Source organism: Aegilops tauschii, chromosome 6 (genome assembly GCF_002575655.3).
Source record: "Aegilops tauschii subsp. strangulata cultivar AL8/78 chromosome 6, Aet v6.0, whole genome shotgun sequence".
In the NCBI taxonomy this organism is placed as follows: Eukaryota; Viridiplantae; Streptophyta; class Magnoliopsida; order Poales; family Poaceae; genus Aegilops; species Aegilops tauschii.
Window position 1 is genome coordinate 22,302,967 of NC_053040.3, and position 15,444 is coordinate 22,318,410.

Consider the following 15,444-nt stretch of genomic DNA (forward strand, 5'->3'; position numbering starts at 1 on the left):
AAGCTAAGCTGGGAAGGAGAATTCTAAGTTGGGCCTAATCACTTGGCTCTATTGCCACCTATGGTTTAATGCAGCAAGAATAAAGGGGCAGTTGATCCTACTTAATTAAGTACTAAGATACCCCGACCCATGCATTAGTCGCAAGTACCCCATATGTCCTATTTTTAGCAAAGTCATGCTAAAATTCACGGAAAATTTCAGCATGACCTTTGCTGAAAATAGGACATATGGAGTACCCGAATTTGCCGGAACGGAAGTTAATCGACATTCCGGCAAACTCAAGGGCCTCTCGGGGTACAGCAGCATCACAAGTCCTAGATTATGATGATACAGCAGCAAGTTGAAAAAGCTGAAGTTCTCAGCATGAAGAATCACACAACACAGCACCTACATTGTGATGATACATTTGGAGATTGCACATACAGTTTTCACATAAGCATAATTGTTCTGGAGATTGCACATACAGTTTTTGACAGCACAGCACCTATGACAGCACATACAGTTTTTCACATTTTGAGATTGCACATACAGTTTTCACATAAGCATGAAGAATCACACAACACAGCACCTATGGCAGTTTTCACATACATGAAGTTCTCAGCATAAGCATAATTGTTCTGGAGATTGCACATACAGTTTTTGACAGCAAAAATTCAGAAAATGCATTTTTGTCAGTAACACAGAAAACAAAGACCATCAAAAAATTTGGGTACATATTTGGGTACCTCTATACAATTTGGGTACCTCTATACAAGGTGGTGTATACAAGGTGGTACATATTTGGGTACACAGAAAACAAATACAATTTGGGTACATAAGTGTTATACATTTCTCTGAATAGTATACAAGGTGGTGTAGATCTCTAAGGAGCTGCATTAAAAGGGAAGGGCGTGCGGCAAGATGCCATCAAGCTCCCAGCAGCAATGGTCACAAGTGACAGGAGCTGTGCCTGCCACTAGAATGAGCACTTTTAATTTTTTGCTTCTTCTTTTTTTGAGATAGAAGCACTTTCAGTCTCAGAAACAAAGATCACACATCTTTATAAAATCAACTTTACAGGAAGTATTCCTGTTAGGAAACATTAATAAGTATCTAAGTGTTTTCAGTTCATTTTATACAAAAGACAAACAACAGCCTTTTCTTTTGCACCGGAAGAAAATGCTAGTACTATGTGATAAGCTTTAGAAAATGGAGTACTTACAGCAACTGTGTAGCCTTGAGTAGATTCCCGGGACCTGAAGGTTGTTCACCCTGCTCATATCAAATATTATGTCGTATTAGCAGCAAGTAGACAAGCCTCCATACATCAAGCCCTAGTTATCTTATGCCAGTAAATATAAAATAAACAAACTTAATAGGTGGTTTATTTTTACTCTGCTCTCACCCTTCCTATTGCGTAGTTACTGTGTTCCCAATGTCAGTGAATTTGCAGTCTTCAAAGATCAGAAAGTTGTGCTCTTCAGCAATCTTCAGAAAACAATTTAAGAATCATCAAATAAAAAACAAGCAATATAACAGTAGTTCTTGTGCTCATCCAGTAGCAACATCTTTCATACATGATCAGTAGTCATGTACCAAATTTTTATTTAAACTGAATTTGCAAATCACCAAGAGCTCTACTAGTTTCAGACTAGATTTACAGAAACTAGCTGCCTTAAGATTGATAACAACAGAACCCACTAGCTGCCTTAAGCATCTCATCAAAAAAATAACAGGAGGGGATCCCTAACTACAAGTATGCTAATAACTAAAATCAAGCAGAAAACCTTGGATGGCTGCGGCGGCGGTTGTGGTCTGGCGGCAGGTGGGAGGAGACGGGGCGACAGCGGCGAGGCTTTCTAGGCTCTGGGGGAGAGGGCGAGGGGAAGCGAAGGCGAGGGAGGGGGTGGGTGGGTGCGGCGGAGCCCGGGAGCTAGGTCGGCATCGGTGCAGCGTCGTGCTCGCCGGAGGTAGCCATGGTGGGAGGAGGCAAGAAAACCTAGGGGGGAGGGGGGGAGGGGAGGAGAGGGGAGGAATCACCTGTGGGAGAACGGCAGGCTGCCGTAGGAGAACACCGACGTCGAGGAGGCTGCGGGCAGCGGCGCGTCGAGGAGGCGGCGCGTCGAGGAGGCGGCGCAGTGGGTCGGGGATGGGGGAAGGGAGGGAGGGGACGTACGTGCTGGGGCGGGGCGGCGAAGGAGCGGCGGGGCGCGGGGGCGGCGGCGCGGGTGGATCTTGGCGAGGGAGAGGGACGAAGGGGAACTGGCGAGGGAGAGGGAGGAATTAGCTATAGGGGGAAACATTCTAATGGCGCACCACGAAGCGGTGCGCCATTAGAATTTTTTTTATATAGCAATGGCGCACCCACGATCGGTGCGCCATTAGTAAACTTTTTTTTATGTAGCAATGGCGCACCAGCCAGAGGTGCGCCATTAGTAAACATTTTTATTATTATTTTTTATTGCATGTAATAATTTTTTAGAAAATGAATATGAATATGAAACAGTAATAATTTTTTATAAAAACAGTAATAATATTTATGAATATGAAAAAAATCATCAAATTTATTATTTGAAAATATAATCAAATTTGTTTTTTTTTGCAATTTTAGTTGCATTCATTTGTGACGGTGGAGCGGGCTGGGGAGGGTGCGGGGGGTCGGCGGGGGCGGTGGAGCGGGGAGGGTGCGGGGGCTCGGCGGCGGCGGTGGAGCGGGGGAGGGTGGGGGGTGCTCGGCGGCGAGGGGGATCTGGCGAGGGGGGATAGCTATCGAGATGGAGGGGGATCGAGATCGAGTGTCGACCTCATGAATATTCAATATTTTTTCATATTGAATATGAAAAAATATCATCAAATTTAAAAAATATTCATGAATTCAAAAAGTGCCCATGAAATTTAAAAATATTCATGAGTTCAAAAATTATTAATAATAAACATAAATAAATATTCATGAGGACACTAGAACAGAAGAAATATCATTTCAATATGTCGAAATACAATCGAGAAATGGAGTTCTTAGCTAGCTATCTGTTCACAATCTTCTTGCCCTTATTTTTCGTAAATGGGGTTCTTCTCTTGAACGGACGTCCTTTAGGTAGGGTGGTCCTGCTTCTTCTTGTGGTGTATGCTGATACTTCATCGTCGTCGTCATGTTCCATCTTCGGGTCGCCGTACTTGTCGAAGTCTTGCTCATTGGCAACTCCATCCATTCCGATGATCTTCCTTTTGCCTCTCCTCACGACAACACGACTGTGCTTTGACGGGTCGGTAATGAAGAAGCATTGGTCCACTTGGGAAGCCAGTACCCATGGCTCATTTTTCGCGGTGACGTTCGCGCCTGCGGTCTTGGATTTGGCTTCGGGTATAACCATGGTGGTGACATACCGGTCTTCTTTTATGACGCTCTTGGCCCATCTGACACGGAACATCGGGACCTTCTCTCCAGCGTAGCTCAGCTCCCAGATCTCCTCGATCCTTCCGTAGTATCTGTCCTTGTCGTTACCGGTGTAGGATTCCATCGTTACCCCGGAGTTCTGATAACCATCGCTCTTCATGTCCTTGTCCTCGGTGTAGAATGTGTAGCCGTTGATATCGTACGCCTCGTACGTCATCAGGTTGTGCTCGGCGCCCTGTGACAAGGCGAATATGAGTTGTTCTTCCGCGGAAGAATCCTCATGTAAAGGGTACGACAGAAGCTTCTGCTTGAACCAACGCGTGAAACATAAGTTGTGCTCTTTGATTATATCTCCGTCCGTCCTCTGTTGGCCTCGGTCATTGTACGTCTTCTCAATAAACGTTTTGTGCTGTACCACCCAAGGATCGACCATGTCTATGTGTTGTAGCGCGACTAGGTTTGCTCTTTCAAAGTCGGCGAGTCGACCATCGAAGTTGACATGCATTTCGCGGCGACCCTCACGGTGACCCCATCCAGCGAGCCTGCCGAGGTGCCTGTTGACGGGCAGACCAACGGGGTTCTCGATGCCTAGATAATTCGTGCAGTAGGAGATGCACTCTTCGGTCAGAAAGCCCCTGGCTATGCTTCCCTCTGGACGTGACATGTTGCGAACGTATCCTTTGATGACACCATTCATCCTTTCGAACGGCATCATGCTGTGCAGGAACGTCGGCCCGAGTTGGATGATATCCTCCACGATATGGACAAGCAGATGCACCATAACGTCGAAGAATGCGGGAGGGAAGTACATCTCAAGCTCGCATAGTATCACCATGATCTCTTCCTGTAGCCTTCTGAGTTGCCTCACGCCAACCGACTTCCGAGAGATGACGTCGAAAAAGTTGCATAGGCCAAATAGCGTTTCACGGACGTGCGCGTCCATGATCCCACGGATTGCAACTGGAAGTATCTGCGTCATCAGCATGTGACAGTCGTGAGACTTCATCCCGCTGAACTTCTGCTTCGCTAAGTCTAGGTATCTGCTTATCTTCCCCGCGTAACCGTAAGGAAGTTTTACTCCTACGAGGCAGGTGAAAAACTGATCGATCTCCTCCTGACTTAGAGTGAAGCACGCGGGAGGGAAGTCATTTCCGGTCTTCTTGGCCTTTTTGCCTTTGCGACGACTTTCCGTGTCCTGCTTCGCCTCATCATCATCATCATCATCATCATTAGCGTGAAGCTCCTCCCTGATGCCCATTGATTTCAAGTCTACCCTTGCTTTCGGCCCATCTTTGGTCCTCTCTGGCATGTTGAGCAGGGTACCAAGCAGACTCTCGCACACGTTCTTCGTGATATGCATGACATCAAGGCTGTGAGGCACACGGTGGATCTTCCAGTACGGCAAGTCCCACGTATTGGCTGGCGTTTTCCACAGTGTGTCTAGCTCCTCTTTCAGCAGTCCCAGATACAGATTGATGTCGTTCCCTGGTTGTTTCGGCCCTTCAATTAGCATACTCATGTGAATGTACTTCCTCTTCATGCACAACCAGGGGGGAAGGTTGTACATCCACACAAACACAGGCCAGGTGCTATGTGTGCTTCTCTGGCTGCCAAACGGATTGACTCCATCGGTGCTCGCGCCCAGCACGATGTTCCTTGGATCCTTCCCAAATTCTGGTTGTTCGAAGTTCAACGCTTGCTACTGGCTCCCATCCTTAGGGTGACTCAGCATCTTGTCTTTTTTATTTATCTCCGGATCATTTGCGTCATCTTCTCGCTTCTTCTCCTCCCTATCCGCGTGCCAACGCAGGAGCTTTGCTACCTTAGGGTCCGCGAAATACCGCTGCAGACGAGGAGTGATCGGAAAGTACCACACCACTTTTCGAGGAGCTTTCTTCCTCTTCTTGTATCAAGTGACGCCGCACACCGGACATATGGTAGACTCCGCGTGCTCGTCCCGATAAATGATGCAATTGTTCATGCACACATGGTATTTCACGTGCAGTAAATCCAGAGGACACACGATTTTCTTCGCCTCCTCGAAACTGGTCGGGCACTTGTTCCCCTTGGGAAGACGTTCGTGCAGAATTGACATGTTCTCGTCGAAGCATGCGTCGGTCATTTTGTGTTTTACCTTCATCTCCAGAGCCATGAGCGTTACTTTCAGGCGGGTATCCTCGGGCCTGCATCCTTCATACAATGGAGTAACCGCGTCTATCTCCAGTTGATCCAGCTTGGCTTTCTCTCGGGCGGCAGCTCTTGCGTTATCCGTCTGCTTGAGAAGCAGCTCTTGAATATGAGGGTCCTGCACCCATCCCATCGATGGTCCATCGTCGTCTGCTCCGCCGGCATCTTCATGATCATACCCTTCGTCTGCTCCCGCATCTTCCTCATCATCATGTCCGACATCTTCTACATGATGACTGTGTACAGCATCACCGTCGTGATCATGTCCTGGAGATTCTTCATCTTCTCGCCCGCCCGAGCCGCGGTGGTTGTCTTGCTGCCCATCCTCATTTCTTGCCCGACCCCCATGGACGACTTCATAGTCATCTTCATCACCTTGCCACCGATAGCCATCCATGAAACCACGCAAGAGCAGGTGGTCCCGCACCTGCCCGGAATCCGGGTCCGCAATAAGGCTCTTCAGCTTGCATCTTCGACACGGACATCTTATCTCCGTCTCGTTCTTTTCAAGCATCTCGGCCTTCGCGGAGCTCAAAAACCTATTCACGACGCCTTCGGTCATCGTGCGGACCATGGTCGCCTGCGGGGTAGAGCAAAACGATATTTTAGAACCAAGAAAAAATTTGGCATGACTTTCCCTAAAAATAGGACCAAAAAGAATGCATAGTGCCAAAATTCTCGCCGAAACGGAAATGAATCAACATTCCAGCAAAATATTGGCAACTATCGCATTTCAAATACCGGTACCTGCAAACACAAACATATATGCAACACCACAAACATATGCAACACCACAAACATACATAGATCTAGCTAGGCCATAAAAAGTGCATGTGCACGTTGTTCGAGAGGGAGAACAGCATAAAGATAGCTTCCCCCTTACTTACCTATCAAAAAAAGGTAATTTAACCACTTAATTTGGATGAATTTATGGTGCAAATGAGGTGAGAAGGAGGAGGCAGCCGAGACAAGCTTGGAGTAGGAGGTGGAGAGAATGAAGTGGGGAAAGTGAGTGGGTAGGTGTGGCTGTCCAAAATATCTAGCTCGTCCCAGGTTACTAATGGCGCACCACCACCTAATGCGCCATTAGTAACCAGGGTTACTAATGGCGCACCTGCTGGTGGTGCGCCATTAGTAGTTTTGCAAAAAAAACACTAATGGCGCACCAGGGAACAGTGCGCCATTACTAGTTTAAAATAGTAATGGCGCACTGTTCCCTGGTGCGCCATTAGTAGTTTTGCAAAAGAATAAAAAATAAAAAAATTAGTAGTGGCGCACTATCTGGCTGGTGCGCCATTACTAGTTAGAACTAGTAATGGCGCACTGTGCCCTGGTGCGCCATTAGTATGTTTGGAAAAAAATTGTTACTAATGGCGCACCGTGTGGCTGGTGCGCCATTAGTGTCTTTCACACTAATGGCGCACCAGCACATGGTGCGCCACTGCTATACAGCAATGGCGCACCACGTGTCTGGTGCGCCATTAGTGGCCATTCCATCTATAGCCCTTTTCCTAGTAGTGTATGCTTCCCTCTTCGAAGGGCCTATCTTTTACTATTACCTTATGCAAGAGTCATGGTGATCTTCACCTTTCCTTTTTTACATTTTATCCTTTGGCAAGCCCATTGTGTTGGAAAGATCCTGTTATATATATCCAATTGGATGTAAGTTGGCATGAACTATTATTGTTGACATTACCCCTGAGGTAAAAGGTTGGGAGGCGAAACTATAAGCCCCTATCTTTCTCTGTGTCCGATTAAAACTCCATAATCATAAGTATTGCGTGAGTGTTAACAATTGTGAAAGACTAAATGATACTTGAGTATGTGGACTTGCTGAAAAGCTCTTATATTGACTCTTTCCGACGTTATGATAAATTGCAATTGCTTCAATGACTGAGATTATAGTTTGTTAGTTCTCAATGAAGTTTCTGATTCATACTTTACATTGTGAATAGATTATTACTTGAGCATAAGAAATCATATGACAATATATATATATATATATATATATATATATATATATATATATATGTTGCTGTTATAAGAATGATCATGATGCCCTCATGTCCGTATTTTATTTTATCGACACCTCTATCTCTAAACATGTGGACATATTTATCGTTATCGGCTTCCGCTTGAGGACAAGCGAGGTCTAAGCTTGGGGGAGTTGATACGTCCATTTTGTATCATGCTTTTATATCGATATTAATTGCATTATGGGCTGTTATTACACATTATGTCACAATACTTATGCCTATTCTCTCTTATTTTACAAGGTTTACATGAAGAGGGAGAATGCCGGCAGCTGGAATTCTGGGCTGGAAAAGGAGCAAATATTAGAGACCTATTCTGCAAAACTCCAAAAGTCCTGAAACTTCACGGAAGTATTTTTGTAATTTATAAAAAATACTAAGTGAAGAAAATACCAGAGTGGGCCCACACCCTGGCCACGAGGGTGGGTGCGCGCCCTACCCCCCTGGGCGCGCCCCCTGCCTCATGGGCCCCCTGGCAGGCCTCCGGTGCCCATCTTCTGCTATATGAAGTCTTTTACCCTGGAAAAGTCATAAGCAAGCTTTTGGGAAGAAACTCCGCCGCCACGAGGCGGAACCTTGGCGGAACCAATCTAGGGCTCCGGCAGAGCTGTTCTACCGGGGAAACTTCCCTCCGGGAGGGGGAAATCATCGCCATCGTCATCACCAACGATCTTCTCAATGGGAGGGGGTCAATCTCCATCAACATCTTCACTAGCACCATCTCCTCTCAAATCCTAGTTCATCTCTTGTAACAAATCCTTCTCCCAAAGCCTCAGATTGGTACCTGTGGGTTGCTAGTAGTGTTGATTACTCCTTGTACTTGATGCTAGTTGGTTTATTTGGTGGAAGATCATATGTTCAGATCCATTATGCATATTAATACCCCTTTGATTATGAACATGAATATGATTTGTGAGTAGTTACGTTTGTTCCTGAGGACATGGGAGAAGTCTTGCTATTAGTAGTCATGTGAATTTGGTATTCGTTCGATATTTTGATGAGATGTATGTTATCTTTCCTCTAGTGGTGTTATGTGAACGTCGACTACATGACACTTCACCATTGTTTGGGCCTAGAGGAAGGCATTGGGAAGTAATAAGTAGATGATGGGTTGCTAGAGTGGCAGAAGCTTAAACCCTAGTTTATGAGTTGCTTCGTAAGGGGCTGATTTGGATCCATATGTTTCATGCTATGGTTAGGTTTACCTTAATACTTCTTTTGTAGTTGCGGATGCTTGCAATAGGGGTTAATCATAAGTGGGATGCTTGTCCAAGTAAGGACAACACCCAAGCACCGGTCCACCCACATACCAAAATATCAAAGTAACGAACGCGAATCATATGAGCGTGATGAAAACTAGCTTGACGATAATTCCCATGTGTCCTCGGGAGCGCTTTTCTCTATATAAGAGTTTGTCCAGGCTTGTCCTTTGCTACAAAAAGGATTGGGCCATCTTGCTGCACTTTATTTACACTTGTTACTTGTTATCCATTACAAATTACCTTATCACAAAACTATCTGTTACCGATAATTTCAGTGCTTGCAGAGAATACCTTACTGAAAACTGCTTATCATTTCCTTCTTCTCCTCGTTGGGTTCGACACTCTTACTTATCGAAAGGACTACGATAGATCCCCTACACTTGTGGGTCACCAGTTACTAGTGTACTACTCTCCATTGTGGTTAGTCTCATACTCCCTCCTTTCCGGTTTAGGCTGGTTGTAATGGTATTATCATAAGCGGTATCATGCATGCCAACTAGACTTTCTAGATGATGTGGCACACAAGAGAGGATTTGGTACCATATCATGATACCATGTTAAATGTTGTACTACTACTTTGTGTGATGCATGACAATTAGTAAGGCAACATAAGATGTTAACTTATGATACTATGCATTACGGAAGTAGTATCCTAGCTACACTATCATATATATGCATGCATGATACTACTAGTATATATATATAATACTCCCCATTACAACCAGCCTTATAGGGCTCAATTCACAAATACGGTCATCTATGATATATACTCCCTCCATAAACTAATATAAGAGCGTTTAGGTCACTATTTAGTAATCTAAACGCTCTTATATTAGTTTACAGAGGGAGCTAGTACTACTCTATGATACTATATATGCATTATAAAGGTACGTACGTAGTATTATACACTAGTATCATATGCATGATACTATATATATAGTATATGATACTCCCCACTATATAAGGCTGGCCATAGTGGTGGTATCATAGCCGACGATGTCATGCACTCGGAAATAGCAAGTATGCTGATGTGGCAAAGAATTAAATATATATAAAGAGGGTTAGAGTAACATATAGTAGGTAGATACTGTATCATGTTAAATGCGATGCTAATTTGTGTCATGCATGGCAATAAATATGATCTATATATGATACTATACTCTATGTATTATACTATGCGCTATAATTAATTAAAGGTAGTATCAGATGTACTGTATATTCATGATACTAGTATATGACACTCTCCACTATACTCATGATTTCTTACCGTGGAAAAAATTTGGAGGCGAAACGATGAACTCATGTTTTCATTCGAACAAAAATATGATGTTAGGTAATGTAAATGTTTTCAAAGAGCACACGTTTCACTCACGAAAGCCGTGTGTCCACTAAACCATGGCCGATGCACCCCCCACCCCTCTGCCACGCGCGCGACCTGAGTCGTGCGTTCTGATTGGCCAGAACCCAAACCCCACGGATCGTACGTCTGCACCATTGGATTCTCCTTGATCGAACGGCGATCCTCATCCCTTTCGACAACACATGTACATGTTTTCAAATAGCCCCTCCCAAAAAAATGTTTTCAAATAGCACACGGTTCACACAGGAAAGCCGTGTGCCTACCAAACTATGGCTGATGCCCCCCTCGCTGCGCGCGCGATCTGAGTCATGCATTCTGATTGGCCAGAACCCAAACCCCACGGATCGTACGTCTGCACCGTTGGATGCTCCCAGATCGAACGGCAATCCTCATTCCTTTTGACAGGAAATGCAGTCCGGCTAGGAATTGATTTATATGCCAACATGCACGGTGAATGCCAAAAAATTGTCTTACATATAGCACACGAGACCTGAAATGCGCCAGCAAATCAAACCCGTGGTAAAATTGTGATTGGTTTACGTGCAAAAAATTTAGAGGCGAAACGATGAACTCACGTCTTCATTTCAACATTAGTACGTCTTCATTTCAAACGAAATTATTCTGTTTGTGCACACGAGCGCTTAGAGGCAACCGTTTGCATAGGCCTTTCCGCGCGCGCGGCGACCGGGGATATTTTTCACCCTTTTCACCTAGGCCGCCAACACCCCCCACCTTCCGGCCGCGTTTCACTCAACTAGTTCACCCAATCTCCTTCACCAGCTCCCCCCCCCCCAGATCCACAGCAGAACCCTCTCCGGTGCCGCCGTGCTCACCCCGGCCGTCTGCCCGCTCTTCGGCGTCAAGCCTACCTCCACTGTCGTTCCCAACACGCGGCGGCCTGCGCCTCGCCGTCTTTGTTTGCTCACCAGCCACCCTCGAGCATATCGATGCAGTAACCCTCGCCTCTCCTGTGGTCCGACCGGGTTTGCATTAAGAAGTCTGTTAGTTACTGCTCTCCATCGCGGTGAGGCATATTTCCTCGCAATCCCTCTTCCAATTTCGTTCCGTATGTTCCCAAATTGGCTATAAAATAACAGAGAGCGTATATATGTTCATGATCTACCTTCCTTACTACATATAAGTTGTATTTGTTCCAATAAAGTTACTGCCTATTTACAGATGCGGGCGCCCGAGTCACACAAACTTAACAAATTAGTCGTACATTTTCTAAATTATTGCATGGCATGTTTAGAAAGCTTGATACCAAGTTGTTAGTCTTATGCTTATCCTTCTTTCCTAAGTTTCGCATGTGTTCTCTGTAGATGCCGAGTAGCAGCGACAGTACTCATTCAGGCCATGTATCTTCATCTGATTCGAACAACCCTAGGTCTTCAGTAGATTGTGAGGGATCAAGTAGTCTTGAACGGGATAGAGCTGCAGCAATTACCCTTCCGGTCAGGACATGGAGGAACGCTCCAAGGAAGCCCACACACTAGCCTAAAGGTGTATATGAAGTAACCGAGATTGAATTAAAGTCCTGGGCTCCAACTAAACCAGATAAAGCACGCATGAGGTTCAGGAGTGTGTGTGGATTTGTTGGCAGGGCAAGGCTCAACATTAATCTGCCAGGGTTTCGGAAGGCTGACACAAAAACACGGCGAAGGATAGTCCAGGAGATCATGGATCACTTCAACGCTCCAGAGTAGTGGAGAATGTAGGTGGAACACGCTGCAATGAAGAAGGCTAGGGATGCTTGGAGAAATTGGAAGCACATGTTGTACAAGAAGTACTTGAGTGAAGGCAAGGACCCAATCCCCGCATACCCCCAGATTACAAAGGCAGACCGGGTAGAATTCAAAAGGGTCAGGGCAACTCCAGAGTTTGTTGCGAAGAGTTTCAAGCAATCGGAACTTCAGAAGAAGAACATACACCCCCACCGTATGGGTGTGGCAGAATACTACGGCATGAAAATGATATGGGAAAAGGAGGACAAAGAAGCAGTAGCGGCGGGTGGGGAACCGGCCTTTAGTGAAATCAAGGGCGAACGCGCCAGAGACTACTTGCGGGCACGTGCAAAGAGGCGTGATGACGGAACTTATTACTTTGAAAACACACGTGACGCTAAACTGTATGAAGTGATGGTAGAGGCTTCCAAGATCCCTGGAAGGTTCTACAGGAACTCAGGGCCATGTGACATTCTGTCCATTGCTCTGGACACAAAAGAGCCCCCTAGCCGTGCAAGGGGTATAGGTGTTAATGTCCCGCACAAGAGGGCTTTCACACTCAGCAAAGAAGAGAGGCTCAGCATGAAAAAAGAGAGGAGTGAAATGAAGCAGAATGCATTGTTTGAAAAGTTGAAGAAGGAGATTTATCCGGCTGTTCGAAAGGATGTTGAGGAGTCAATGATGATGCAGAAGACTCTAACACTGACAGATAGCCAGCAGATGGGAGGGGGGTGGGCATGGATGATGATGCTTATTGGGCGACAACACTGCACAAGAGTAGTTGTGCATCAGCTGACCCCAGCGACACTGAGACTGCAGCTGCTCGTGATGATGCTATATCTGATCTATCTGGAATGAAAGACAGACTGAAGGGCGTGCTTACACATTATGAAGGTACATTAAAATGTGCAGCAGCCTGGGTTTGCCCACCCTTCTTGGAAGATGGCCTCTTCTTGGACAATGTGCCATTGAAGCCGGGCTGTGTGAAGTGCTACGTGACTGAAGTAAAGTCTGGATTCAATGAATTTTCCCTGAAGAATGTCCTAGGAGACTTCCATGAGCAAAGGACTTTGGGAGAAACACTGTTACATCACATCCAGTGGCCACGAAAGGAAATAGAGTTCATCGATGAGATTCTTGAAGCCCCGCCAAGAGCAACCACTGTCGCCCCTCAACCGGTGACGCTCTCCTTGCCAGAGCAGCTCTCGTGGGCTGATGCATCAACCTGTGCTCAGCCGGACCGACTTTGTGGCGTACAGGCCATGTCATCCTCCGCCTCAAAGCTGCCAGTGGCAAGGCCTACAACTGCTGATGACGCACCACCGGTTCAGATGCCGGCCACTGAAGCAGCGGGGGGAGACCCAGCTGCAGCACATGCTCAGCAGACCAACCTGACTGCTAAGCAGTCTGATGCTTCGGACCTGCCTGCTAAGCAGTCTATAGGTCCAGAACCGACTGCTCATCAGTCCATCGGTCCGCAGGCGCGTGATCAGCATACCAATGCGTCAGCACTTCCTGCTCAGCAAACCAACGCATTGGCATGGCCTCCTCAGCACACCGACAAGTTGGCATCACCTTCACAAAAACCCGACATAGCTTCAACGCATGGTCAACAGTCCGATGCCTCTGCTCCTACAGCCCAGCAGTCTGTCACAGCAGCACCGCCAGCTTAGCGGTCCGGCATAGATAAACCGTCTGCTAAGCAGTTCGTCCAAGCTTCACCGTCTGCTCGGTAGTCTACCGTGCAGGCAACCAGACGTTCTGCCAGAAATGCTTCAAGTACTAGAAGGAAGTGGCCAAAAAGGCTACACCCACGACCACGAGGAAGCGCACCTAGAGAGTGAAGAGGAAAGAGAACATTAGCTCTTACTTAAAGCACTCATCACCCAGAACCAAATTAACAGCAGCTTGCTCGAATTGGGGAGTAATATTATTTCTGACGCCATGGATGATGAAGAAGTAGAATTGTTGCTTGCTAAAAGTAAAGCAGGCGTACTTCAAGCACGCTATTACGTCCATGGCCAGCCATTTCTTGTTGGCGAATACTTTGATGAGTGCAACTCCAGCTGCCACGAGTTACATGAATATTGCATGGATCAAATGTCAGCAGGTCGTCATGCTTTGCTAGTCCACTACAATAGAGATCATTTCCGACACGATGCTGGTTCCATCAATGTGAGTTTCGAGGACTTACATCTCTTCTTCAACTTCAACGTGCTCGATGTCACTCTTGTTAGATGCCTGATTTTGTAAGTACTTAACAAACTCTGATCAACTTCTCCATACAAGGCTGTAAATGATAAACAGCTAACTACATTTTATTCCTCTCAGGGGATTGAACGCGCAGAGAAGACAAAGTGAGAGTGTGTATTTCATAGATCCTGCATTAGCAAATGGCACAACATTACATGAAAAGGACCGACAGGACTGGGCCGTTAACACGGTCGTCCGTATCTTCGAAAACACGTCCCATGCAGAATCATTTTTCTGGCCATATCATGAACGGTAAGTCAAGTAAACAACCACACATACACTGATTGTATTTTAGATTTCGACATCATTCGTAAGTTCATGGCTTTCTTAATATGTAGCAATCACCGGATATTGGTATTCATTGTTCCAAACAAGAACACAGTTTACTACATCGATTCTCTCAGAGAGTCAACAAACGCTCAGGATCTGACGCATCTTCAGCAATTCTTGGATAGGTATTGAATTCTATGATGTTGAAAGTAATTTGCATTCATAACTGGTTCAATAATTGATGTTGTCAAAATTCATCATCATTTGCAATGTGCTCGCATTTGTGGGAAACTAAAACAGGGAACCTGTTCAAGAGGAAACTACCTCTGCAACACGAGATCGTTTCTCCGGTAACACACCGAAATCCATTATTTTCAGAAAATTTATCCAACAGTCTGCAAATACCTTTCCTCGCGCTAGTCAAATGTTCAAGCTTCTAAATAAACCTCTTTCTATTTTGTCCAAAGAAAAATAATACATCTAACACCGGTTAGGTTGTTCCTAACAGGACAAATACATGACTAATTTTGTACAAAAAATTTCAGTGTCCTCGGCAAGAAGCAGGGACCAACCTTTGTGGATACTATGTTTGTAGACACATGATCTCCATCTGCAAATCTGTTGATAGTTGTGACAATCCTCGCGAATTAGTACCAGTAAGTCTATCTTAATTAATATCTTCTACTCCACTCATATGGCACATTCTGATCTTAAAAATACTGCAGCTCATCTTAAAACCGAGGACCCCAGAACCGCTCCCGGCTGGTGAATTGCTGATGGTTCGGAGATTTATCAACGACTGCTTCCTGGATCACTATATCAATCCCACTGGTGATGATGAAGATTTCAGCATGGTTTCTCTTGAAACATTGAGTAAGAGTTAGCCGCTAAACATATAACACATGGATCCATTGTTTTCCATCTGATGAGGTCTTCATATTTCGTACACTATGATTAATTATGTAATGCATATATGTGTGGA